At 38.8% G+C, this 25,509-nt stretch overlaps 1 protein-coding gene across 2 annotated transcripts in view; it reads left to right on the top strand.

Moving 5' to 3' along the window:
- Positions 1 to 25,509, top strand: part of PRKG1 (protein kinase cGMP-dependent 1) — a 1,074,350-nt gene that overhangs the window by 991,287 nt on the left and 57,554 nt on the right. The gene's annotated exons all lie outside the window — the stretch shown is intronic.

Raw genomic sequence — 25,509 nt, 5'->3', positions numbered from 1 at the left:
TTAGTTTCCAGAGTAAGGAACTGGGGCCTTGGTCACTTCTTAGTGACAAATAAGAGTTTTATTTTCATTTTATGTTTTGCTTGTGTTTTTCTTTTTTTGTATCATTACTATACATCATGGATGTTTATACATTCAGTGTGTCAGGTTGGCTCCTTATTTTGTCTTAACACAGTCCATTAGTTGCTAAGCTCTCTTGCTTTCTGAATAACAAGATGTCCTAGGTTCTTCCTGTGCATTTCCTTCCCTGGACCTGAAATAACCGTTTCTCAAAGCACCCCCACCCTGTTCCTTTTAGCCAGAAAAGGTGATACGGAAGGGTGGTCACCACTGCTATTCCATCTCTTTGCTTTGTTTGAGGCCTTTCGTCAGAGGAAAAAGTGAGAAATGACTTTGTAAATAATAAGTACGTTATTTAACTCACATATATGCTCTGCATAATTTTACATCCCACCTTCTTCTAAGAGAGTGGCATATGAAATTAGGAACTAGATTATATGATTCATTAAGATTTTTATATCCAGCTTTTTAGGTATTCTAATTTCCCCTCTATGTTCATGCTTTAAAGAGACTTTATTATTGCAAGAGGGAGTCAAGGATAAGAACTTAGTTTAAAATACCAATTAAACTCAGAATTTTCCCAGATATCAATATATTCCATTACCTCTATAGACTTGGTCACTTTTCAAAATATTTAATATTTATATAAAAATATGTATTTGTTTGCATGTCAGACTTAGTTTTCTTTCAAAATTTATTTCTTATTTTAGGTTTTAAGGAGGCTGAGCTCTCATCTGTGGGTTTTAGAAACAAAATACGCCACAAATTTGTATTTATGTTTACCCAAGCAACTGCCCCATCAGAGAGATGATTGAGGCAAAAGCTTTATAAAGTCTATGTCACTTGTGCTTCCATTTATTTCTGTCTTTGCCAAGATCTTAATTTTGTAATGAATTTCAAGGCCTCTTCCCTTAGGCCTGCAATTCTGTAGTCAGGCAGGAACCACTAACAGTTAAGGGTGATTGCTGCCAATTTCTCCTGGAGCAACATGATGCTTCTGTTTTCTCAGTCATTTGCCCAACTCTCCATCTTCGCTGAAGAAATAATGATGAAAAAGGTGCCATTTAGAAAATGTCCACTATTTCTACTGTGGGAAAAGAAGCTGTCTGTTGTCTCTGTGGAAGCTACACACTAACATCTTAACATTTTACTCAACTGCTTAAAGCCTCTTTTCACTCCCAGTGTTTTGTTGATTAGGGTCTTTATTTCAGGATACTGTGTGCATTTCCCTTCAAATAATTTACACCTCTACTTTGTTGTCTGCTTTTAATCAAATAACTTAAAATATACACAGAGGAAGAGATAGTCTTCCTTGTAAGAAGCAAGCACTGTAACCAGTTTCCTTTGGATCTCTTCATGGAGTTAAAGACCCTGTATTTATGCTAAAATTTTTGTTTTATTTTATGTGATTATTTTAGAGGAGAAAAATACTTTGGACAAAGCACCTAATGAATTTCCTAAGATTTCTCTAAATCCTCTTAATGAGCATTAAACTACTTTTTTATTTTATTTTAAGTGTATATCTAAAACCTAACTGTATGGGTTTAGTGATATTCAATAAAGAGTAAAATGAATTTACCAAGAGTATAACAACTAGCCGTTCTTTTTAAAGATTATATTTTCTTATTTAATTTTGCATGATAACAAAAGTGATGCAATACATTCCTATATAATAAAGAGCTAATATGCAAATGGTTGTCACACCCTCACAGCTCAGACACTCAACACGGGAGAGAGGAATGGGGACCAGCCAGGCTGCAGCCCAGGAGAGGGACACGCCGCCCACCCTGTGGTCCCAGGCCCCAGCGCCTGTGCCCCGGGAGAGGGACAAGCTGCCTGCCCCATGGTCCCGGGCATCTGTGGCTGCGGCCCAAGCAAAGCCTCCCACCCACGGTCCCCTGCAGCTACAGCCAGCCCAGGCAAAGCTGGACTGAGTCCTGGGTGCCTGTGAACAGCCAGAGGAGGGAATCCTTGGTCCCGGGTGCGGGGCAAGGGAGAGGCAGTAAGGGGCAATCAGGCCAGCACGGGAGTAGTTAGGGGTGATCAGGCCAGTAGGGGAGCAGTTAGGGGTGACCAGGCATGCAGGCAGAGGTGGTTAGAGGTGATCAGGCAGGCAGGCAGAGGGATTAGGGGCAGTCAGGCAGGCAGGCAGGCAAGCGGTTAGGAACCCACAGTCCCAGATTGCAAGAGGCAGTCAGACATCCCCCAAGGTGTCCCGGATTGGAGAGGGTGCAGGACAGGCTGAGGGACCCCCTGCCCCCCATGCACAAATTTCATGCACTGGGCCTCTAGTAAAATATAAAGAAGAAAAAAATCATCCAAATCTCATCACCAAATAACTAGTTCTTAACAGAAAGTGTTATCTTCTTTTAGCTAGAAACATAATTTTTTAGTTATAAAAGGTCCACCAAGTAATTTCTGAAACCACTCTCTATATTTGTACCTATCTGAATAATTGAGGTTCCTAATGAAAAACAACACTGTCAACTTAGACCTAAAATGAAAGTGTTTTACCATTTCATTCTTTCTCCGCTGTTTCCATGGAAACATGAAGGTTATGACAATAGGAGAGGGGAATGATGACTGTTATTCAAAGATAAAAATGATCACAGGATTAAATACTTAGGATTATACAGCACTTAAAAAGCACCACAGAATTAATATTTGAGCTATTTAAGCAGTAAAGAGAAAATTAAATTTACAGTTAGCACATAAAGGTAAAAAACAAATTAACCATGCTAATATTGGTTCTGTCGAGTTTCCATTTGTGGGACCTGTGACCCTGCTATTAACAATGAGATACTAAATACTGGAAGAGCACTCAGTGAATGAGTTCAATATAGAAAAGTAGAAAAAATAGCAAGTGAGCTATCAGTGGTAAGAAATTTGATGAAATAACCTTTCCTTTTTCCCCTCTGATGGTCTTAACAACTGGCAATATTGAAGCACTATAAAGAAACTATATCCAGGTAATAATATTTTCACATTTAAAAAAATGTGCCATGATTTACTAATACTTAAAATAAAATGTGCCATGATTTACTATCCCAAACCATCAGCCATGACATCAAGGTGAATAAAAGAGAACCTGTTACTATCTGAGCTAATTAGTGTGAAATAGTTAGGGAGACCTTCCTTACAGTGACATTTGCTATAATGAGTTACTGTGGATTTCATCCACTTCAGATTGAATTAGGGAAAGTACAAATTTAACCCTTAAGGTAAATGTTAGAGATGTCTTAGCAAAATGAATGCTTAGATGTTTTTGTAATGATGAATAGACCTCATTATTTGGTGAATTGATTTTTAGAACATAACCCCTATACCTCTATTCATTACACAAAGAGAAATGAATGCAAAATGGGAGATAGCTGGTATCCAAAGACCTCAAAGTGGAGCATGTTTAATGCCTCTGCTTTTCATGTTTGTTTGTTTGTTTCCTCATTAGCTCAACTCCAGTAATGGAATTTTATATTTATTTTGTTTGGAAGGTACCTAAAACCAAAATGAAGGCATTACTTTTCACTAGCTAGTTAACATATTTATTAACCAAATCTGTGTGGTATGAAGAACAGACATAAAGTATCAACACATGTTCTTAGTAATATTAGCCTTAATAATTTAGGGAGTGGGATTTTTCCCTAGGCAGCAGAATTGGACTCAGTTGAGGACTTAAGTCATTGTCTGAACTTCCCAATCTTATGTTCATTTTTACTCTGTAGATGCAGGAAGACTTGTGCTATGTTTAATTTGGTTACTAGAAGATTTAAATATACAACTGTGTTTTTAAAACCCTATTATTTTTATTTATAATACTAGAGGTCCGGTGCACAAAAATTTGTGCACTCGGGGGGTAGGGGGGGGGTCCCTCAGCCCAGCCTGTGCCCTCTCGCAGTCTGGGACCCCTCAGGGGATGACCACCTGCTGGCTTAGGCCCGCTCTCCGGGGGATTGGGTCTAAGATGGCAATCAGACATCCCTCTGGCAGCCCGGCAGCCCGGCAGCCCTTGGGGGACGTCCACTTGCCAGCAGGGAGCAGGCCTAAACTGCAGTCAGACTTCCTTAGCGCTGCTGAGGAGGCAGGAGAGGCTCCCACCACCACCGCTGTACTGGCAGCCATCAGCCTGGCTTGTGGCTGAGCAGAGCTCCTCCCATGTGAGAGCGCCCTGACCACCAGAGGGCAGCTCCTGATTTGAGCATCTGGCCCCTGGTGGTCAATGTGTGTCATAGTGACCAGTCATTCCCAGTCCTTCTGCTGTTAGGGTCAGTTTGCATAATACCCTTTTACTGTGTAGGATAGGGGCCTGGTGCACGGGTGGGGGCCGGCTGGTTTGCCCTGAAGGGTGTCCCGGATCAGGGTGGGGGTCCCACTTGGGTGCCTGACCAGCCTGGATGAGGGGATGATGGCTGTTTTTAGGCTGGCAGGTGACTGAAGCTCCCAGCCTCTCCTTTTTTTCTTTCTTTTTTTTTTTTTTATTCTGGGATTTATTTACTTTCTATGGCTGTCACTGGAACTGACAGCTGGCTTTAGCTCTGAGGCCGGCTCCAGCTTGAGGCCTCAACTGCTGAAAGCAGGTATCTGGGCTTTGTTTAGCTTCTATAATTGAAACACTGTTGCCATAACTGCTGCTCTAAGCTCCGAGGCCGGCTGGCTGAAAGCAGCTATCTGGAGCTTGTTTAGCTTCTATAACTGCAACATAGTTGCTTAGACTGCAGCTCAGAGGCCGGCAGTGGCAGGCGGGGAACCTTGGCTTCCTCCATCACTGGAGCAAGCAAGCCCCCTGTTCGCTTCAGCTGCCTGGCTGCCGGCTGCCATCTTAGTTGGCAGTTAATTTGCATATCACCCTGATTAGCCAATGGGAAGCGTTCAGGGGTATGGCAATTTGCATGTTTCTCTTTTATTAGATAGGATTTTAAAATATGGTTAATGCTTTTAATTTTTTAATTTTAATTTTATTTTAGTGGTTACTTAGAAATAATACTTCACATATTCAAGCACATTCTTTCAAAATTATTTTTTACATATATATATTATGTATATATATAATATATATATATATATAATATATATATATATTATATATATATATAAAGTTTCAGAGAGGAAGGAAGAGGAGAGAGAGATAGAAACATCAATGATGAGAAAGAATCATTGATTAGCTGCCTCCTGCACACCCCATACTGGGGATGGAGCCTGCAACCAGGGCATGTGCCCTTGACCGGGAATTGAACTCTGACCTCTTGGTTCAGAGTCCATGCTCAACCACTGAGCTGCACCAGCTAGCTGTGCCTTATAAATTTCTAATCATAGAGTATCTGAATGAATATAAAATTTTTATTTTGATTATATTATTAGGTTAGTTTTATAACCATAATGGAATCATCTAAATTAAAAATTGATGGTTACATAGATATTTGTTTAACATATTATGTGTTTATATATATTCATTGGGTACATTCAGGGAAAACACTACCCCTATTATTTTATGGTTCAAGTGAAAACTGCAGAGAAATAAAACATTATCTTAATTAGTGATATTCATAATGGTTGATTAAACATGCAGAGAAATGCTAAAAGGATCATAATTGAATCTTGTCTTCAACACCTTGATTACCTAAAGGATGCATTAAAAAAATCTGTAATTCAAAATGAAGGTGTTATTCCCTAGGAGGTGTTGCAAACATAGGAGAGGAAAAGAATGCATCAAATGGGGTGCTGTGGAGAGGAAATTAATTAAAACATAAATTAGAAAGAAAAATAAGGCTTACTAGTTTGCACAGTAGTTATCAGAAACCCAAATACTTAATCAACAAGAAAATATATTTATTTTTGTTTGATGAAAGCAGGAGATATGGGAATTCTCTAAAGAGACTCCCGGATGTTAGTTAGCTAGTAATTTAGACTTGAACTTGCTAAGGTGGCATGGGCTGCGGCAGGAACAGAGGTGATAATCTTGGGGATTGTGGGCAGAACTCTAAGATGTCAGAGATAATAATAGGAATGAAATGTCCTTAGGTAAAGGATTTTTTAAATATTTTATACAATTGAATCACTGTTTCAAAATCTCTTTAAGATAAGTTATTATGATAGCATCACATTGAATAAATCCACTATGATTATATGCTAATTATGTTATAGACAGTAATTAAGTACTATAAAGTGTCCATATAATTTCCTTCTAAAGCATTAGTGAAGTTGAATCTCTAAATCTGTGTACATTTTAGGTAATATTACTAACAGCAGCAAACATAATAGCAAATGGGATGGAGGTGCTTACTGGTGCCAGGTTCCCTATAACCTAGGAGAAAGACACTATTTCTCATTTTATCAAATAGGACATGGAAGCACAGAGAAGTTAAGTAACCTTCCCAAATCACACAGCTAGCAACTGGGCTTCATCCACAGTACAAAGAATGATGTCTGAGAATCAGATGTAGATAATTACCAAAAAGCAGTTCTTTGGTTCAGAGATCAGGAAATAGGATATTGCTTATATTCCACCAACTGCAAAGAAACAGTTGCTGTAAATTTAATTCGGTACCTCTGGGACCTCTCTTGTAGTTATAAATTTGAATATTGGGCGACAGGTTGGAGGTTTTCTTTTGCTTGGCATTTGTTTAATTTTGCTTTATTGGTTTTGTGTGTGTGTGTGTGTGTGTGTGTGTATATATATATAGCTAAAGGAATGACTAAAATAGTTTTCAGCTTTTAAAATAATTCCTTTTACAGGCATTCATGCAGTTAGTTTCACAAATGGGAAATTATATACATATAAATATGCTGTATACAATTGCTTTTTGATGTACCAGAATTTTTTTTAAAGTAGAGTTAATAAGACAACAATTACAAATTTTCCAGTTGCATTAACATTTAAATAATTTTGTTCTACAAATGGAGTGACCAGTTGAAAAAAACTAGGTTTTTTTTGTTTGTTTTGTGGGGGCTGGGAAGAATTTCTTGAGATGCTAGGAAAATATGGAGGAAACCATCAAAATCCACAGCTCTGAAGTTCGTCTCCAACACTTGCATGATCAAAGAGGCAAAGTGGACAGCACCGGGTCAGCAGAAGCAAAGGAGGTCCAGAATCCTTCTTGCTTCTCTTCTGAAAAAGTTGACACTGCCCAGAGCAGAAACAGGTTTCTGTTCATTTAAGAACTAAAGTGTGTTGCTTGTCCTCGATGCATGGGAACTCAAATGACTAGATAGCATCCAAGCTATCTTTCGTTTGAAATGCTTTTGGAGAATGTTTCAGAAGTAAAAAAAAAAAAAAAGTGCTATAATATATAAACAAGTTACCTTCAACATTTTATCTATCCATTCCCAAAACTTTAATAACATTTGAAAATGTTTTTTTCTTTAAAATTTCCTATAAAATTCCAAAATATTACATTACACATCACTTTAGACACTCCATGATTTCTTAAACATAGTGTGAGGTTGTTTGTTTGTTTTCAGTTTTTATATAGAATTTCAGATTTTGTCTGTGTGTGTTTCTAAGAAGTTGGTAGAGTTAAGTAGGGGATCTCAACTGAACCTTGGTTTGTGGGATAATTTCTAAGTAGGTGAAGGAATTGGGTCCTTTCTTTTGATTTGTGAGGCATATCTTCTACCCAGCATGAGGGAGGAACTCATGTTGGGCTTCAACTGTGGGCTGCATAAAAATAAGTCAACATGCCAACTGAGGACAGGTTTGCACCAACTGACTCTCCTGTTCATTGTTTCAAAGCATGTTTCGATATAGTCTGAATGAAGTAACAGAAGAGAGAGATTTATATATAAGTATTACGTCCTTATGAATACTACAGAAAAAATCTCCATTAGCTAAAATAAATACCTATGTTCTAGTCGCTACCATGCACTTGAATTCAGTGTTTATTCTGGCCGTTTTCCTTGCTAAGTCACAGACTACCTGGTCAGTGCATTTGAAAACTGTGTGACTTAATCCCCCAATACCAGGGTAATCCCAATGCATCAGTGTCATTCCCATGGAACTGTAGTACGAGTGGGAGAGAAATTTCCAAATCCAAATTCTTCATTTTGCTAGAGATATGGACTACTTGGTCATTTTAAAACTAGACTTCAGCCTGGCCCGTGTGGCTCAAGGGTTGAGGGCCAACCCATGAACCATGAGGTCATGGTTTGATTTCCAGTCAGGGCACATGCCTGGGTTGCAGGCTCCATCACCAGCAGAGGGCGGGCAGAAGGCAGCCGATCAATGATTGTCTCTCATCGTTGATGTTTCTATCTTTCCCTCAACCTTCCTCTCTCTTAAATATATTAAAAAATATTTAAAACTAGACTCCAGAGAGACTTATGAAATACGGCTTTTAAGTATTATTATACCCACAGGTGAAATACTGAACCAGTACAAAAGCTCTTCCTGCCGGTGACAGGTACTCGGTGATGCTTAATGTACCTGTTGTGGTGACTAGGGGGCCATTAGGAGCAGGGAAGGGGTTGACATACAATACGGTGCACACAGGAATGTCTCAGGCTTCTTTTCACTCCCTGGGAGAACACAGCTGTATTTTTCTTACTCATTTCCGTTCATCTTGGAGTTTGATTCTATTCATGTGACTCTGACACTAAAAGACAGACACAGTGTTACAAAAATATTCAGATGGTTTATTAGATTTTGTCTTTGTGTGACTCAGCTACTTTATTGCCTTTCCAGATAGATACACATTAAAACTTGAACATCTGTAGTACACAGTTTTGAGATAATAAATTAGAAAACTGCATCTCTTAAGGGTATAATTACTTGACTTTGTTGGTATGCAGTTTGATAAATATTTGTTCTGTGAAAAGAAATAATTGGAGAGCTTCATTGGTGACTGATGCACATTGTTTTTATGACTTACCATCCTGGAAATGCTCCAAAGAAATGGTGTTTACAATGGCGCACACAGTGTACTCTAACTGAACAGAAAGGAGAATGATAATTTCCTAATGTCTGTAAATGAGTTCAGGAAGGAGGAACAATAAGCAAACAGAATCAAGAGAATCTATAATAGAGTGATAATAAAAGTAGTAATTATGTTGTATTAGTTTCCTGTGGTTGATGTAACACGTTGGCACACACAGGGTAGCTCAAAGTAAGAGAAATTGTATTCATTTACAGTTCTTGAGCCTAGATGACTGAAATCACTTATAATTCAGCCCAATCAAGGCATTGGCAGTGCCATACTCCAACCGAGGCCCTAGGGGAGAATCTGTTCCTTGCCTCTTCCAGATTCTGGGGGCTACTGGCACTCCTTGGTTTGTGGCCACATCACTCCAATATTTGCCTCCATTTTCACATTGCCTTCTCAGGTGTTTACAAAAGCTTACTCTATCTCCCTTTTATGAGGATCCTTTTAGGGTCTACACAGAAAATCTAGGGTAATTCCCCCATCACAAGATCCCTAATTAATTCATAACAGTGGAGACCCTTTGTTCAAAGTAAAATAACATTTATGGGTTCTAGGGATTAAGACCTGCTATTTTTTTATTTTTTTTTGCGGGGGGCGGGGGGGGGGAAGAAGCTGGTTGAGATGCCATAGCATAGCATGGCCCCTTTTCCCTTTTCAGACTCCAGAGGATGCTGCTCTAGACCAGCGGTCCTCAACCTGTGGGTCACGACCCCTTTGACAGGGGTCGCCTAAGACCATCGGAAAGCACATATATAATTACATATTATTTACAGTAGCAAAATTACAGTTATTAAGTAGCAATGAAAATAATTTTATGTTTGGGGGTCACCACAACATGAGGAACTGTATTAAAGGGTCGCGGCATTAGGAAGGTTGAGAACCACTGCTCTAGACATACCCTCCATGAAATTGATGAGGAAAGACATTGGAATCCACTCATCCTGGCTCTCTTTTTCCTTCTAACTTTATACCAATCCTACTGCCAATGTTTTTCTTCCTTGTATCAATGCAGAGAATAGTAAGCATATTCTGGTGTCCTCTTCCATCCCAAGCCTGCCATTTGGACCTAGGGCAGTGATGGCGAACCTATGACACGCGTGTCAGAGGTGACACGCAAACTCATTCTTTTGGTTGATTTTTTTCTTTGTTAAATGGCATTTAAATATATAAAATAAATATCAGAAATATAAGTCTTTGTTTTACTATGGTGGCAAATATCAAAAAATTTCTCTATGTGACACGGCACCAGAGTTAAGTTAGGGTTTTTCAAAATGCTGACACGCCGAGCTCAAAAGGTTCGCCATCGCTGATAGGTATGCCTTGTACATCCTACTGAGCGCCCACCTCTGAAGTGTCCTTCACACTCACAGAGGAATGAAGCTTCCCTTTGTCCCTGAGGGGAGCAGAGTTTACCACCCCAACATAGACATTTATTGGGATATTGATGATTTTAAGCTGGTCATTTTGAAGAAGGAAAAAATAAAAGACTCACAAAAATCCTTTGACCATCCCCCTAACTGCCTAAAAGAATTTAGACAGAAGATCTGCTTCAGGAAGGTGCTTATCGTCATAGACAATAATAGTTTGATATAAACTAGGTATGATAGGGAGGAAGCTAGCAAGACCCATTTGATCAAAGTCCTCTCTGTTTCCCATTGTAGAATAGGGGTCAGCATACATTTGTTTACCAAGCATTTGCTTTTTCATCTCCATGTGAATTTCCTTCCCCACCTTTGAAGTCCCAAACTACCACTCCTCCCCCACGACTTTTCTCCTTACCTCAACCTGGCATATAAGCCTCAACTGCCTGATTTGTCCTTGGGTCAGTCCCATATTTTTAGGGAACCCCCACATGTACATGCATAATTAAATGTGCTGGGCTTCTCCCGATAATCTGTCTTATGTCAATTTGATTATTAGACCAGCCAAAAGAACATGAAAGAATAGAGAGGAAATTTCCCCTCCCCCACATTCTCTTAGAAAACAACAACAACAAAACACTAGAAATTGCCACTTTATACTAAAAACAAACAAACAACTAGATCCATCTGTCATTTAAATCTTATGCTCACTACATATCCTAAACCGATAGCCTTTCTTTTAACCTTCTTAGTATTTATTTAGTAATTATTAACAGTTAGGCTATATACACAAGGTTTTAGAAAAGCCCAAATAACAAGTATAATTGTTATGATGACTAATGTTATCACAGAGGTAAAGACAAAGTAAAAAGTTCAACATGAATTTGTAGGCATCCAGGCCTTGTCAGTGTCATGGAATAGCTGTCTATCTCTGTGGTTCGTGGCTGTGCATCCTCAGGAAGTCTTTGATCACTGTAGGTGGAGGCACGTGTTTGAGACAGGGGCAGATGTGCCTTCATGGTTAATCAAGTGATAAAGTCCCTTCCAACAAGGAAGCCCTTAGCCTATGATTGGTGCCCTGGGGCAGCATATTCCAAAAGGCCTCTGCGCATGCTCAGCATGACCTATGGAGTAACTGTGCTTCATTTTGTTTTAGGGAAAATTGCCAAGGACTGTACTGTCTCTCTTCTGTTGGAAATTATATGCAGAGTGAGAAGTAGCCTGGTGTATGTAGGTAGCCCAGATTTGCTTGAGTGCCCCCCAAAGGGATTATGATATATCTACCAGCTCAGCCCAGAGACACCTCATTGGCATTACTCTGTGTCCGCAGTACAGTCATATCTCCCTTCACATAAGCATATCTCACATGCTTAGGGGAGTGCCAATTCTTTGGGTCATCTTAGAGGAGGCAGGCCCTGGGGAGGAACAAAGCACTTGTGATGGGACTGCACCATCTCTTCTCCATTGTGCACGCTTTAACCTAAGCCACGTCAGTCCTGTGGGTTTGTTTCATTCTCATCGGTACACATAGGTGGATTTTGTCATAGGGACTATTACCCTTGGCACTGTTACCAATTCTTTCTCTTACCAACAAATTAGGTAAAACCCATAAAATCATGAAAGAATGTCTCTGGATTCATGAGTATATCTTTCCAAAATAATTAGTTGAAACTGAACACTTGATCTGTGCCAGACACTGAGCTAAGCATTTTATTTGCATTCTTTCATTGAATCCTTTGAAGTAATAACTATTATTGTTATAATTCTAACTTTCTAGTAAGGAATTTAAGGCTCAGAGGGATTAAGCGACTTCACAGAAAGCTCTAGAATTGAAAATTACATGCAAAGTCTGTGGCAGTTACGATTTGAACCCAAATAGGTTAGCTCCAGAACTGATTTCTCTAACCTCGGGAATACTATTTCTTGACCAAAGTTTGACTTTGTTATGCCCTTTGTTTTAATCCGAAAGTATGTATGAGTAACTTTGATTATTTATGATACAAAAGGAAGGCACTCAAAATAAGAAGGAAACATTCCCTTTCAGAACTGCTTCTCAATGCTCTTTTTGTAGTTTAACAATGGGTTGTAAATTATATAAACTGTGAGGTTTTAGCTCCTGTCATAACTGAAAAATATAACCAAACCTTTCCTGCAAATAACTCTGAATAGCATAAATTTTTTCTGCCTTTCACATTTATCGCATCATATGTGTGCGTTATGGAAAATGTTTTACTGTAAAATCCTTCAGCATCATAGATCTGCGTATTTAGACAGCTGAGTTTGTCTTAAGTCTGCATTACCAAATCTACCTAGGAAGCAAATTCTCAACCAATCAGATCTAACACTAGGATGTTTAGGCACCATTAAGGTTCTACTGGGAGTTTCAAGTAGCACTGTATCCATTAAGGGAAAGGAAATTGAAGAAAGATGATCTTTAAGGCAATGACAAGTGAAATGGCAAATTATTCCTCCCTAAAGTCAATACATTTTCCATTTGATCAAGAAATATTAGCTATTTGTGCTCTTTGAACAGCTGGGTTCTAGAGTGTTCTATGTATAATTTACAAATGATCCCTACTATATTGATTTTATATAGACACATTATAATGAAGCCCAACTTCAGCTAAAATGACTAGCTTCACTGCTATGAGTCCTTTGTCTCTATTATCAAGTTCTTTATAAACCCTCAGGGGGGAGAGAGGAAACATCAGTGTGAGATTGAAAGACCAATCAGCTCCCACACCCCCCCTAGTGGGGGTGGAGCCTAAAACCCAGGCATGTGCCCTGACCAGGAATTGAACCAGCAACAAGTGCACAGGAGGATACCCAGCCAACTGAGCCACAGGAGCCAGGACGAGTCCTTTATTATTTAAATGTCTTGAAAAGATTTACCTGAAATGTTTGTGGGTGTACTTTTTTTTGGTTTGTTTTTATTTAAACTTTTTTTTTTAGCAATGTAGAAAATATGCGTTAGAGAGAGAGCTCAAATTCAGTTTTCTTACTACTATATTTGGGGGCAAATTACTAATTAAGGAAACATTTAATTGACAAGATCCATTAATCTCTTATCAAACAGGATATTGCGCTAGAACAGGGGTCCACCTGCTTTTTCTGTAAACGGCTTGATAGTCAACATGTTTGGCTCTTCAGCAAGGCTGTTGGCAACAGAAGCAGTCACAGAAAATGTATAAGCAGATTACAGTGCCTGTGTTCCAACAAAACTTTTTGGAGTCTGAGCCTTGAATTCCTCATACTATGCAAGTGTCCCTAAATATTACTCTTCCTTTAATTTTTGTTTAACCTCTACAATACATGAACACCATTATTAGCTCACTAGCCACACAAAAAACAGGCCCAGGATGGTTCAAACCTGTTGCTCCCTTGAACTTTTCTATATCATTTAATGGCAGTACCATCCAGTCTCGTCTCCTTCACTCCCACTTCAAATCCATCAGCAAATACAGGGTCCCCAACAATGTATGCACACTTTGAATAATTATGAAGGCAGTGTTTATTAAAATACATTTAATTTTCAAAATGTAATAGAATCAGCTGTGAAATGTCTGTTTCTTCTAGAATCCTCTGCCTCCTTGAACCCCCTGCTCACGCCAACACTCTCACTTGAACCACAGGAATTCCAGTTGGTCTCCCCATCCTCTGTCCTCCCCACCAATTCATTTTCAGTAAAGCATCTTGAGTAACCTTTTTCAGTAAAGCATCTTGAGTAACCTTTTACAAATCAGAATTCAGTGACGTCACATATACTGTAAGTCCTTGCCTAATACCATCTAAGGGTTCTGTGATTAAAGTGAATTAATATATAACAAAACCAAGTTATCATAGACTGATTGATATAAATCAGTTAAGTTCCTATAGCATCTGGTCAATATTATAACAAAATGATATTGTGTTATTGGTGGATCTGCTGTACTAGCAGCAATCTTGAGCATGTAAACTAAACTCTTTAGGACTCAATTTTCTCTTCTATAAACAGAAAGAGGAATTGTCCATGATTCCGTGGTTTGATGTAAAGCTTAAAGACTAATGTTAAAACATTTAGTCTGATGTCTATAGTCCAGACCCTGTGTAATGAACTGGTGCTTATTAAATAGTAGCTGCTATCATCATCATCATCATCATCATCATCACCTTAATTAAAACAATTTGCAGTTAGAATAAAATCAAAATGCCTCACCTTCTACGCTTGGCATGATCTACCTGCCTCTTCTTGCTTTCCTCCTGTCTAGAGCTGGTTATACCGCAGCTGATTATGATATCGTTTTAGCCCTCATGCACTCTAAGCTCTTAAGACCTTTTCACCTGCTCCCACTCCTCTTCTTATAATTGGATTCTCATTTTAAATGCCACTTCCTCATGAGGTTTTCCCCCAACTGCTTATTTTAATACTGTTCTCCACAAACTTATGCCGGACTCAGTCATAGAAGTCTTCTTCTTTCTGTTATAATAATTCCCACAATGGATTGTTTGTTAATACAGTTATTTTCTATATCTCTATTAAAATAGAACCTTTGCCCTGGCCAGGTAGCTCAGTTGTTAGAGCATTGTCCCAATGCACCAAGGTTGTGGGTTTGATGCCCTGTCACACACAAGAATCAACCAATGAATGCATAAATAAGTGGAACAACAAATCAATATATCTCTCTCTCTCCCTTCCTCATTCTCTAAAAATTAATCAATAAAAAAGAATATAATCCCTAAGAAAAAAAGAATATAATCCCTGCCTCCTTCCCCGTTCTATGCAAATAGTGGACTTCAAGACATATTTACTGACTGAAACGAAGACAAATTAAACCTCAGAGCTGTCTATCACTTGTACCTGAATTCTGACATATTCATTTAAATCCAGGGGACTCTGAATTTAGACAGTCAATTAGGGGGCTCACTCATTCTTCTTTTTGTTCAGCAAATGTGTATCAAGTACCTTCTGAGTGAGGCGAGTAAATGGAGTTTATACATAATTGCGTAAGTTGTCGTTTAAAAGTATATATCGAAAATATCTAGCAACAAGTCAATATCACACTTTCCTCCAGGCTTAGGTTTTAATTTTCTTTTTCATCAAAGCATTCATCATCTGTAATAGCATGTCTAATCAGCGCCATCACTTAATAAACATGTATTAGATATGTGCCTGTTACTGTGTAGAAACGGAAATCCTAATTGGATTTCCTTTTTCCTGCTACACATTATGTGAGGTTGTGTCTTGGGATCAGTGTGCATGTATCATGTCTGCCCCACTTTCTGTCTGCACTGCAGTCCCCATAGGGATGTATGTGCACTTGAGGCCTTGCAAGGTTATTGGGAGGAGGGAGATCCTGTTTGACCCAGTGTGCTTCTTACGACCAGATGTATCTTAGAGAAGGTGTTCACGACTAATTCCTGAAAGACAAGCATTTCTGTCCTAAAAGAGAGTAAGCCTTCATAACCCAAAGACCAACCATCCTCAGATACCTGTCTCCTCGGCACTTCACACAACTGTGGTTTTCCTGAGTGTGATCACCCGCTGTCCAAACATAGGCTTTGTCGGCAGGCTTAATTCTCACTGGGTCATACATTTCCATTTAGGAATGGTATGTGCATTTAGAAATTGCTACCACTAGACATTTATAATCTATGGTTAATTCAGAGAAAGAATAACATGTTTCTACTGAATTATGTTTTTTAAAACCAAGAAAGATAGCAGTTGGAACTCTTTTTAGTTAAGTAGTAAAAACTAAACACTAAACATGTTTATCCTGTTAGGAAAAGGACTCCAGATATCGTTTGTTAGTTAAGTAGCATGGGGTGATGAACAGTAGTTCGGAAATTGGCAACCACAAATGCCAATTTGGTGCGACCTGCCAATAACTGTGTGACCTGTAGCAATTCAACCTCTCTTTATTCAGTTTCCATATTTAAAAAGGATTTCTATAAATCTTATATTTCTCTCTAAAAGGCTTTTTTCCTGTTCTGTGATTTAAAAAAAAAAAAAGGAGAATTAGAAAGGTAATATGAAGTTCCTGCCCACCCAGTCTGACTTTTCCACCTCTCCATTCATAATGTAGAAGCTGAGAGCAAGTGAGAGAAATAGATTTCAAGGCCAAATTCTCCTGCTGTTTTGCATAAAACCTCATGGATTGTTTCCTTGCAAACATGACTTTTAATAAGCTCACTCCAAGTTTTGGCTTCATTTTTTATTATGTTGTAACAGGATTTAGTGTGAAATTAAATTTTAATTTAGCGTCCTATTGAGATGGTCTTTCTCAAAGGGATTGTAGCCTTTTCCCTTATAAAAAAAAATTACTTTCAGTTGAAATACTAAAAAAAAAAAATAATAATAATGTAAGATAAATTGAACGTAGTTTTTGAAATGCCCAAGGTGTGATTGTACAATAATAAGAGCAAGTTTGATGTATATGGGAAAGTTCACCAACTCTGAAACTGCTTTATCTCATTGGCCCTGTATGTGAATTTTTACACACAAGAAATACAGTTTTGCATTAAAAACAAATAAGTTTTCAAGTAGCTAAATATTAATTCCACAACCATTATGAATCAGGGACTATGTAAAACACAAGAAATGCAAAATTAATCCTGTCCCTCAAATAAGCTTAAATCTCTTTTGGCAGCAGTTTACAGGCATGAACTTGAAATCCTACCTAGAGTGACTTCTGAGGAGTCATTGCTCCTTTTCTAAAAGTTTGTTCACCTTTAAATAAAGGTCATGCTCTCCCTCTCTCGCTCTCTCCCTCTCTCTCTCTCCTCCACCCTCTCTCTCTCTCACACACACACACACTCTCCCCTCAGAATTTCCGGTAAGATGAAATGAGAATATGTATGTTAAGCACCTTGTACAATGGCTACTCATGTAGTAACTACAACAATTCTTCGAAATTATTTTTCATTTCCTATAAAAATGGTAGCTATGGGTAGAGAAAGAGAAGAGCATGCAGATTGGAGGGAGAGGCCATGAAGAAAGAGTCTAGACAGAGGCCACCCTGGGGAATTCCTTTAGTGGAAGAGTTTCAACTTGGTGGAAATGCATGCCTGCGGGCAGTCAGCTGACATGATCACATGACTTAGAAAGCTGATGCTAGGGACCATGGGAAGAAAGCTTGGAGCAGATGACCAGGCAGCTCTTTCACTGAGGGGACAGTTTGTGCTCAGAAAGCAGAAGAGTTTTGAGAATTTTGTGAGTCATTCTGAATATTATTATATTCATTAGTTATATACTTTTGAAATTCACTTTAAGAGTTTCTGCATTATTTGGTATGATATTTATGTTAAAATATTAATACAAGTTTATTATGTACATTGCCAGTAGGATGATGCTACTTTCAAGGAAGGTATTACTCTAAACACAACGTTTTATTTTGAAGCTGATTTCCCGGGAGTATACTATTCTGTAAAGCGGGAACATGGGCATTCAGATTGCAAAGGAGACAAGAGACTGGAATTGGTTCCTTTTGTGCACGTGGTTCAGTGTACTTTATATCACAGCAACATTTTCTCTTTTCACTCGGGAAATGGCTGGATACCTGTTGGTAGTAGTCAGAAAGTCCTGTGTGTTCTTTAAGAGGAAAATAATCTCCTTCTGAAATGTTAAAGAATTAATTTGGGTGGATCACTTTAAAATACAAAACTTATGTTATAGGAATTAGAGACTATATTAAAATACATTTTTATGATGGGATAGAAACGTAACTTTTGGGTTTGATCTTATTCAGACTATCAGAAACAAAAAAGAATATTAAATGGTAAATAGTGAATAGTAATTCTAAAAGCTAAAGTGTAATATCTAATTGACTATTTTAAGGATGGATTAGGTACAAAAAGAATCACAAAACTGCAGATGGCTCAACATTCAGGCAAACCTTGTGCTTTTCTGCCCTCTAGTGGCAACTTCATGAATTGACTTATCCTCATAAAGTTGTTCAAGAAGCCAGAAGTGGCCAAGGAGACCAAGCCAATGGCCAAGGAAACAAGGGAACTGCTTGCCCCTGAGACCCTGAGAATATTTTCTTCTCTTATCTCATCCAATTAAAGGCAGAAGAGAGCTAGCTAAATTTTAAGAGTCTTTAAACTGCTTCCAAGTGTGCAAAAGAACAATTGGTTTGGAAGCTCATCATTCTTGAATATATATTTTTAGACCATTTTCTAACATGGGTTTTCCAGGCTCAGAATGGAAGCTAGAATTTTATCTCAGGCAAAGAATGTACCAGTATGCATGAGACACAGATTCCGCTGAGCCTCGGAAGCTGTGGGAGCTGGACTCTTAGCAAACAAGTTACTGGGCTTCGGATCTTTTGGGAAACCAGCAGACAGTCAGCAGAATGCAAGGAAAATAATGATGCTACCATTTCACATGGGTTTTGAAAGATCCTCCAAATCAAATTGTACTGGAGGATTGCTATAGATTTTTAACTCAATAGTCATAGTTAGATGGAACATCCAAATTAGCAAAGCACATTTACTGAAACTGAAATTATTTATTTTTTTCATCTTCAACTTTCAGCATTTGTTTAGTTTCAGAATGAGATGCAGCTAGTAGAGGCATGTCTGCAGAGAACTTTAGATAGATTTTTATTCCTATTCCAAACGAACTGGAACTAGATACATTTCTAATGCCCTTAGTCGAGCCTTTGGCCTTTCTGTGAGGGTAGATATATATTTCTTCAGATCCTGTTATGAGAAATAAGTGGATTCAAAGTGTCTCAAATTTTTCAAAATAGTTTTGTTTAAACCCAGCAGCCGCATAAGTATTTACATAACACTTCCAAAAACTCTTCCATTGTTCACAAGTGAAAGCTTTCATCTCCTAGGCAGACAGCTCTTTTTAAAAGTGAGTTCGCAGGCTGCACCGAAGTGGATTTCATAGCCCGGAGATCCTGTTTCACTCTGTGAGAGAACAGATCCTATAAACTGCATTCTATGTGCCATTCCACTTCCTGTCCTCCGCGATGGTGATGCAGACAAACAGCTGCTGTGTGGGAACTGCTCCGAGCTGTGTTTCTCAAACCACAGGTCATGGAAGGGTGGTTATGTCGGCTGTTTTCCTTTCCTCCAAAATAGGACCCAAGGCTCTTCTGACCTTGTCTCATTCCACCTCTGAAGTGTAAGCCTGCTGGGGAGTAAGTTTATCCAACTTCCTTGTGTTGTATTTATTTTTGATTGGTGAGGAATAAATACATATCCTCGGAGAATCCTCCTGAGAGATCTGCTAGGAGAAAGATGATATATATATATCCAAATGCTCTTGGTTTAGGACAGTGGTCGGCAAACTCATTAGTCAACAGAGCTAAATATCAACAGTACAATGATTGAAATTTCTTTTGAGATCCAAATTTTTTAAACTTAAACTATATAGGTAGGTACATTGTTATTAACTTAATTAGGGTACTCCTAAGGCTTAGGAAGAGCCACACTCAAGGGGCCAAAGAGCCGCATGTGGCTCGTGAGCCACAGTTTGCCGGCCACGGGTTTAGGAGGTTAGCATCCAATGAACCTCATCATCTAGGATCTATAGCAAACCGCATCACTCTGATTTTTATATTTTAATACACTTTATTTAGACTGTAACCCTAAATGGTATATAGAGAGATTTAATTTTGGGGGGTATGGTTTAATAGAAACGAGCACGCATTTACCTAGGTTTGCAATTACTCAAATGCCAAGGATTAAACAATATATGATGGATTGACAAATATGCTATTATGCTGGGTAGGACAAGGTTTCTAGAAACAAGTGTCATTGGTGGCTTGAGGCAGCTGATGCCAATGCAGTACCTGGAAGGTAGACCAGGCCCCTCTGGTTGACAGTACTGTGTAGACATCATTACAAAAGGTATTTTAAGAATGACCATGTTGCTAGCCCTTCACTTCCTCATTGACTCTGTAATTTGCATGAAAAATGAAATCACTATTTTGCCTCTCATTTCAATGGCTTCCCTTAGGAAAGTCATGGTTTAGAAAAATAAGTTGTTTTTTTGAACTCAGATTCCTAACAGCTGGCACGCTTCAGAGGGGCTGCTCTTCCGTCTGGTGCAGAGATCACAAGCGCAAGGCCATGGGGAAATACTAAATCCAAGTAATTCTCATTAAAAAATGACCAGAGGACAACACAGAGGACATTATTGGATGTTCTCTCAGCTTCTGTTTTTTGTTTGTTTTAACATGTGCTCAAATCTGGCCTAATCCCTTTTAGATTGAGCACAAAGATACTTAATTTTGTGAATAGTTTCAATACAAAATTTTGGGTTGTAGCAGCTGAGGTACTGTTCTCTTCACCTTAATAGAAGTCTTAACTTCCAAATAACTTGGACTTTATTTAATTTTTCTTTGATTTTACAAGTCTACCTTTATTACTCTCAAACACATTTTTATTGAGAAAATAAGTTATTATCCTGGATTCTTTTTTTAAAAAATTATAGGGATTGGGATACTTTTCCAAAGAGAATTCTTTTGGTACCTGCCAAGTACATGATGAGTGGAGAGGCCGTTCTCATTTCCATGGCTTCCCATGCAATACAATTGGTCTTTATGAGTCTAGTCATCATTAGTTAATATTTTAAGTTAAGCTTTTAACCAAAACAAAACTTAATGCTTATAATTATATTTCCCAAGGGCCTCTTGAAGAAAATATAAGATATAATATCATCTATGTTCAATCACAATAAACTTCAATGGGAGTTACGGAAGCTACACATAAAAGGCAAATGACAGCACATCTATCAAAAAATGAAACAAAAATGGAAAAAGGAAGAGGGTAAAAAGATGCATATTCCCTTGTGGGAACACTTCCTGTCTGTATTCACACTGTATGTCAATGGCTCATCAAACATTTACATCTTCACATGAATAGATTTGAGTGTGAAGCCTCTAATTAGTCATGTGCAACACATTTACAAGCTTATGAGAATTGGAAAAGTCATGGGAAAATAAAATAAGGAAATTAACTGAAAAGAATGATAATGATTTGGCCAATTAAAAATGCAATTATACTATGTTTTCCTTAAGATTATAAACTGCCTGCATAAGCATTCGATAATCCTTTGAGTTTCAAATACCTTGAATGATCATCTAGAATAGGAACAGGCATTACCATTGAGGTAGGAAATAAGTGGTAATAAAAAATAATGCCAACACCTCACTTTATGAATTCACTTATTATTCTCCCCCAATAAGTTTTTTCTCTAAGTTTGCTAACAAACTAAAAAACTGATTTTTTCCCCACTGTCTACTAATGGAAAGTATAGTGCCTCAAGTGACCCATTAGCAGGAAGGAGATGAAGCTGGGAGGAACCTAAATAACCCTTCCCTGGCTAACAAAGTGTTGAATAGCCAAAAATTGGCTGAAAAAACATCATCCTCTTATTTGTTATTTTTCTGTTGATCACCCAAGTGAATTCATATGTGAGTTCTAAGGACCAAAATAAATTGCTACTTCTGACTCTCTTTGCTATGACATACTGAGCATATTTATGATTATTCTCTAATAACAAACTATGCCATATGTCTTAAAATACTATAAATAAAAAAGGTGTGTGTGTGAGGGGGGGAGATAAACATACATTTCCCACTTACTTTTATAAAGCAATTGAATAAATGTGTTGGAGAGAAAGAAAGGTAAAAAGTTGGAAGATCATCTTTAGATCACATATCTCAAATCACATGTTTTTGTCAACAAATAAGCAAAACAAATTTTATTTTTCTGGGGTCCCTTCCAGGAACCAGATAAAAAAGTGACAAGGGCCCTGACTGGTTTGGCTCAGTGGATAGAGCATCTGGCCTACGGACTGAAGGGTCCCAGGTTTGATTCCGGTCAAGGGCATGTACCTTGGTTGCGGGCACATCCCCAGTAGCGGGTGTGCAGGAGGCAGCTGATCGATGTTTCTCTCTCATCGATGTTTCTGGCTCTCTGTTCTTTTCCTTTCCTCTCTGTAAAAAAAAATCAATAAAATATATTTAAAAAAATAATAAAATAAAAAAGTGACAAGGGTTCCTCTAAACTGCAGAACAAATTCCAGGAGCCTGAGTCTAGTGTTGAGGGTCATCTAGGTTACGGCCTCCTGTGCTGTCCAGAACCATTGCTGGGCCAGCTACTTCCTACGTGGTTTTCAGTCGTTTTCTGAGGGCAGACACCAGCCCCAAGCTGTTGCAGACCTCACCCTGAGTGTGGCCTGCATTTTACATATATAAAAGCTTGTTGTGGTTCAGTCTCATAGCTGGTCAGTTGCACTACTCCCATCACTGCATGCACCACATTGTATTCATTTTGGACGTGCTTCTTTCTCTGATACCTCCCTGATGTCTCTCCTACCATAGGGTATCAAGTATTGACTGATTTTGTCTTGTGTATCATGATCACAAAAATCAACCTGACCCTAGCCTACTGATTCCATCGTATTGGAATTGGTCAGATCAGCCGTTAGCTGGTACTGCTACATAGGCCTCCCAAAGCACCTGTGGGCATAAGCTCGGTGACTGCAGACAGGCGCCCCACCGTGACTCGGGACAGCCTCCCTTTTGAACACGTGGGAATGATGTCTCTCTCCTTGAAGATAAACCCGTCAGAAAACAACAAGGGGAGATATAACGAGACCAGTTTCTGGGTTACAAGATGTATTGACATATTTTCATTAATTAGCTGTTTGTTGAGACCCTCTGTCAAGGCCCATTAGATGAAGCCTCACGTCTCTGTTTGGTATATAAGGCCCTCTGTGAGCTGGCACCGAACTACTTGTTTTCATTCCCCTCCTCATACAAAGCTTTCACCAACTACCTTTGGAGTGGAGAAGCGTGTGTGGCAGCCCAGAGATGGGGATGTTCTTGGCACATTTGACCACCACCACGGAGGCCAAAGGGTCCAGAGTACAAGTGGTAGCAAATGAGGAGAGAAAGGGGCCCAGAGATCAGGTCATACCAGACCTGGGGGACCAAGGTGGGGACTTTTAGTTTTATTTGAGCCATTGAAGAGTTAAGAGAAGGGAAATGGCACGATCTGATTTATGATTTTAAAGAGTCACTTTGGAGTAAGGCAGGGGTTGAATGGATGGGGGGGGGGGAGAAAAGGAAGACATCTGTAATACTGTCAACAATAAAATAAAATACAAAAGCCAACTATATGTTGTTTACATGAAACCCACTTAAAATCTTTTTTCTTAAAGGTCACTTTCATTTTGTATATAGGACAAAGTGGAAGATTCTAGAATGGAAGCAGACAGACCAGTTAAGGGGCTACTATAGTCCTGGAGGTCAGAGATTACGGTGGTTTGAAATTGGTGGTAGCAGAGGAGAAGATGAGAAGCTATTGGTTTGGGACATATTTTGAAGGAGAATTGACTGTACTGGCTGAGGAAAAGAGAAGAATCAGGGAAAAGGTGATGGCTGCTTTGATTTGGTGAATGATGATGCTGTTTTCCGAGAAGGGGAAGAGGGTAGGAGGAGCAGGTGAGGGATGTCAGGAACAGGGCGGTGATGGCTGAGGCAGGAATCCAGAGTTAAGTTTGGGTAGATTTGTAAATATCCCCAACCATCTGGGGAGACACATATGGCATTTCTCTCTAAAACTATCCACAAAGCTTCTGATGACCTTACTTTGTAAATTGATTATTAAGCAGTCATTTGAAGAGAGGTCTGGACTGGGAGCCCACTAAGGTTGTAAAATCCACTCTACAGGAAACACTGCAATAGAGGTTTGAATAACGCTTTTCTCTTCACCCCAGGGAAGAAGCCTCCTTAGCCAGCTTCTCCTAAAGTTTTGGCTTTATTTAGAATCCCTAACACTAGTAGGTATCCAGTGTTTCTTGAATGAAGAAGTCACAGTGGAACTTAGTAGGCAGCCCTATTCGTCTTTAAGAAAGAATATTTAAAAGTAGTTGATGTTGCCATAGCTGGTTGCCATAGCTATCAGTGGATAGAGCATCAGCTGGTTTTGCTCAGTGGACTGATGGCTCCTGGGTTCAATTCCGGTCAAGGTCACATGCCCAGGTTGCAAGCTCAGTCCCCAGTAGGGGGCATGCAGGAGGCAGCCAATCAATGATTCTCTCATCACTGATGTTTCTCTCTCTCTCCCCTCCTTTCGTTTACTCTCTGAAATCGATAAAATATATTTAAAAATCAATCAATAAATAAAAGTAGTTGCGGTTATTGTTATACATATGGGAGAAAAGCAGATACACCTTTGAAAGCAAATCTAAAATATGTACAACTCCCAGTTAAGACGCTTGTCTTTTATCATTCCTACTTACTTATTGTCCCTGAAAGGAGGAGAAATTTTAAGTCTTTCTCTGGTCACTGGCCTATCCCTGTTTGTAGCCTTGTTCTATTTGCTACTCTGGCTCATGGCAAGGAGTTATGGAGAATGGACAAAGGATGGGCAATGGGAGAAATGTCACAGGAAGACAGTCCATTTTAACATATTTACATGGAGGATTACTTGAGCAAGTTTCCATTGTGTCAGTTAAATCATTAAGAACACACAGACAAAACCTAATTGAAATAATGATAATTAACTGCACTCAATTGAGAACTAAAATTAAAAACCTATATCCAGTAGGAATCAGCAGTGGTCACACATGTATCTTGGGTACCTGCTGTTGGGTGAAGTGTTAGTATAGAGAGGGCTGTAAAACACGACCTCTCTCTTGGAAGACTGGAAGGCTATATTAAAAGTGTGTAGCAAGGCTCGAGGCTTGGTAAATAATGAGGACACTAAGAATAACTGGAATTCAGAGAGACATAAGGCTATTTAGAAAGGAGCATTTTGGAGCAGGACATGTGTTGAGAGGTTAGAATGTGAGAAAGGCAGAAAGGGGACATTCTGGGGTGTGGGAATGGCATGCCTAAAGGGGTGGGCACAGGAATGGGTGTGATGTAACTGGACAATATATTTGACTTGATCTTTTTTTCCGAATCTTGTCCTTCCTACCTTACTTCTTCGTTGTACAGGATTCTCTCTTATAAAACTAATGCAATCTGGGCGTTATTTCAATAACTGGTCCTATGCACTCAATTTGAGTCATAATTATATTTTTAAAGAAATCCTCAAGTGATTTGTATATATGATAGCTCCTCTAAAAGATAATAATCAACTTAAAAATAGTAACTGTATGCTGCTTGATTTAAAACCTGTCCTCTATATCCAGCATGGAATCTTGCAACTAGTGCATGCTAAATTAATGT

Source organism: Myotis nattereri (genome assembly GCF_964212035.1).
Source record: "Myotis nattereri genome assembly, chromosome: 13".
Classification (NCBI taxonomy): Eukaryota; Metazoa; Chordata; class Mammalia; order Chiroptera; family Vespertilionidae; genus Myotis; species Myotis nattereri.
The sequence above is the reverse complement of the archived record's forward strand: the minus strand, read 5'-3'. Positions and strand labels throughout refer to the sequence as shown.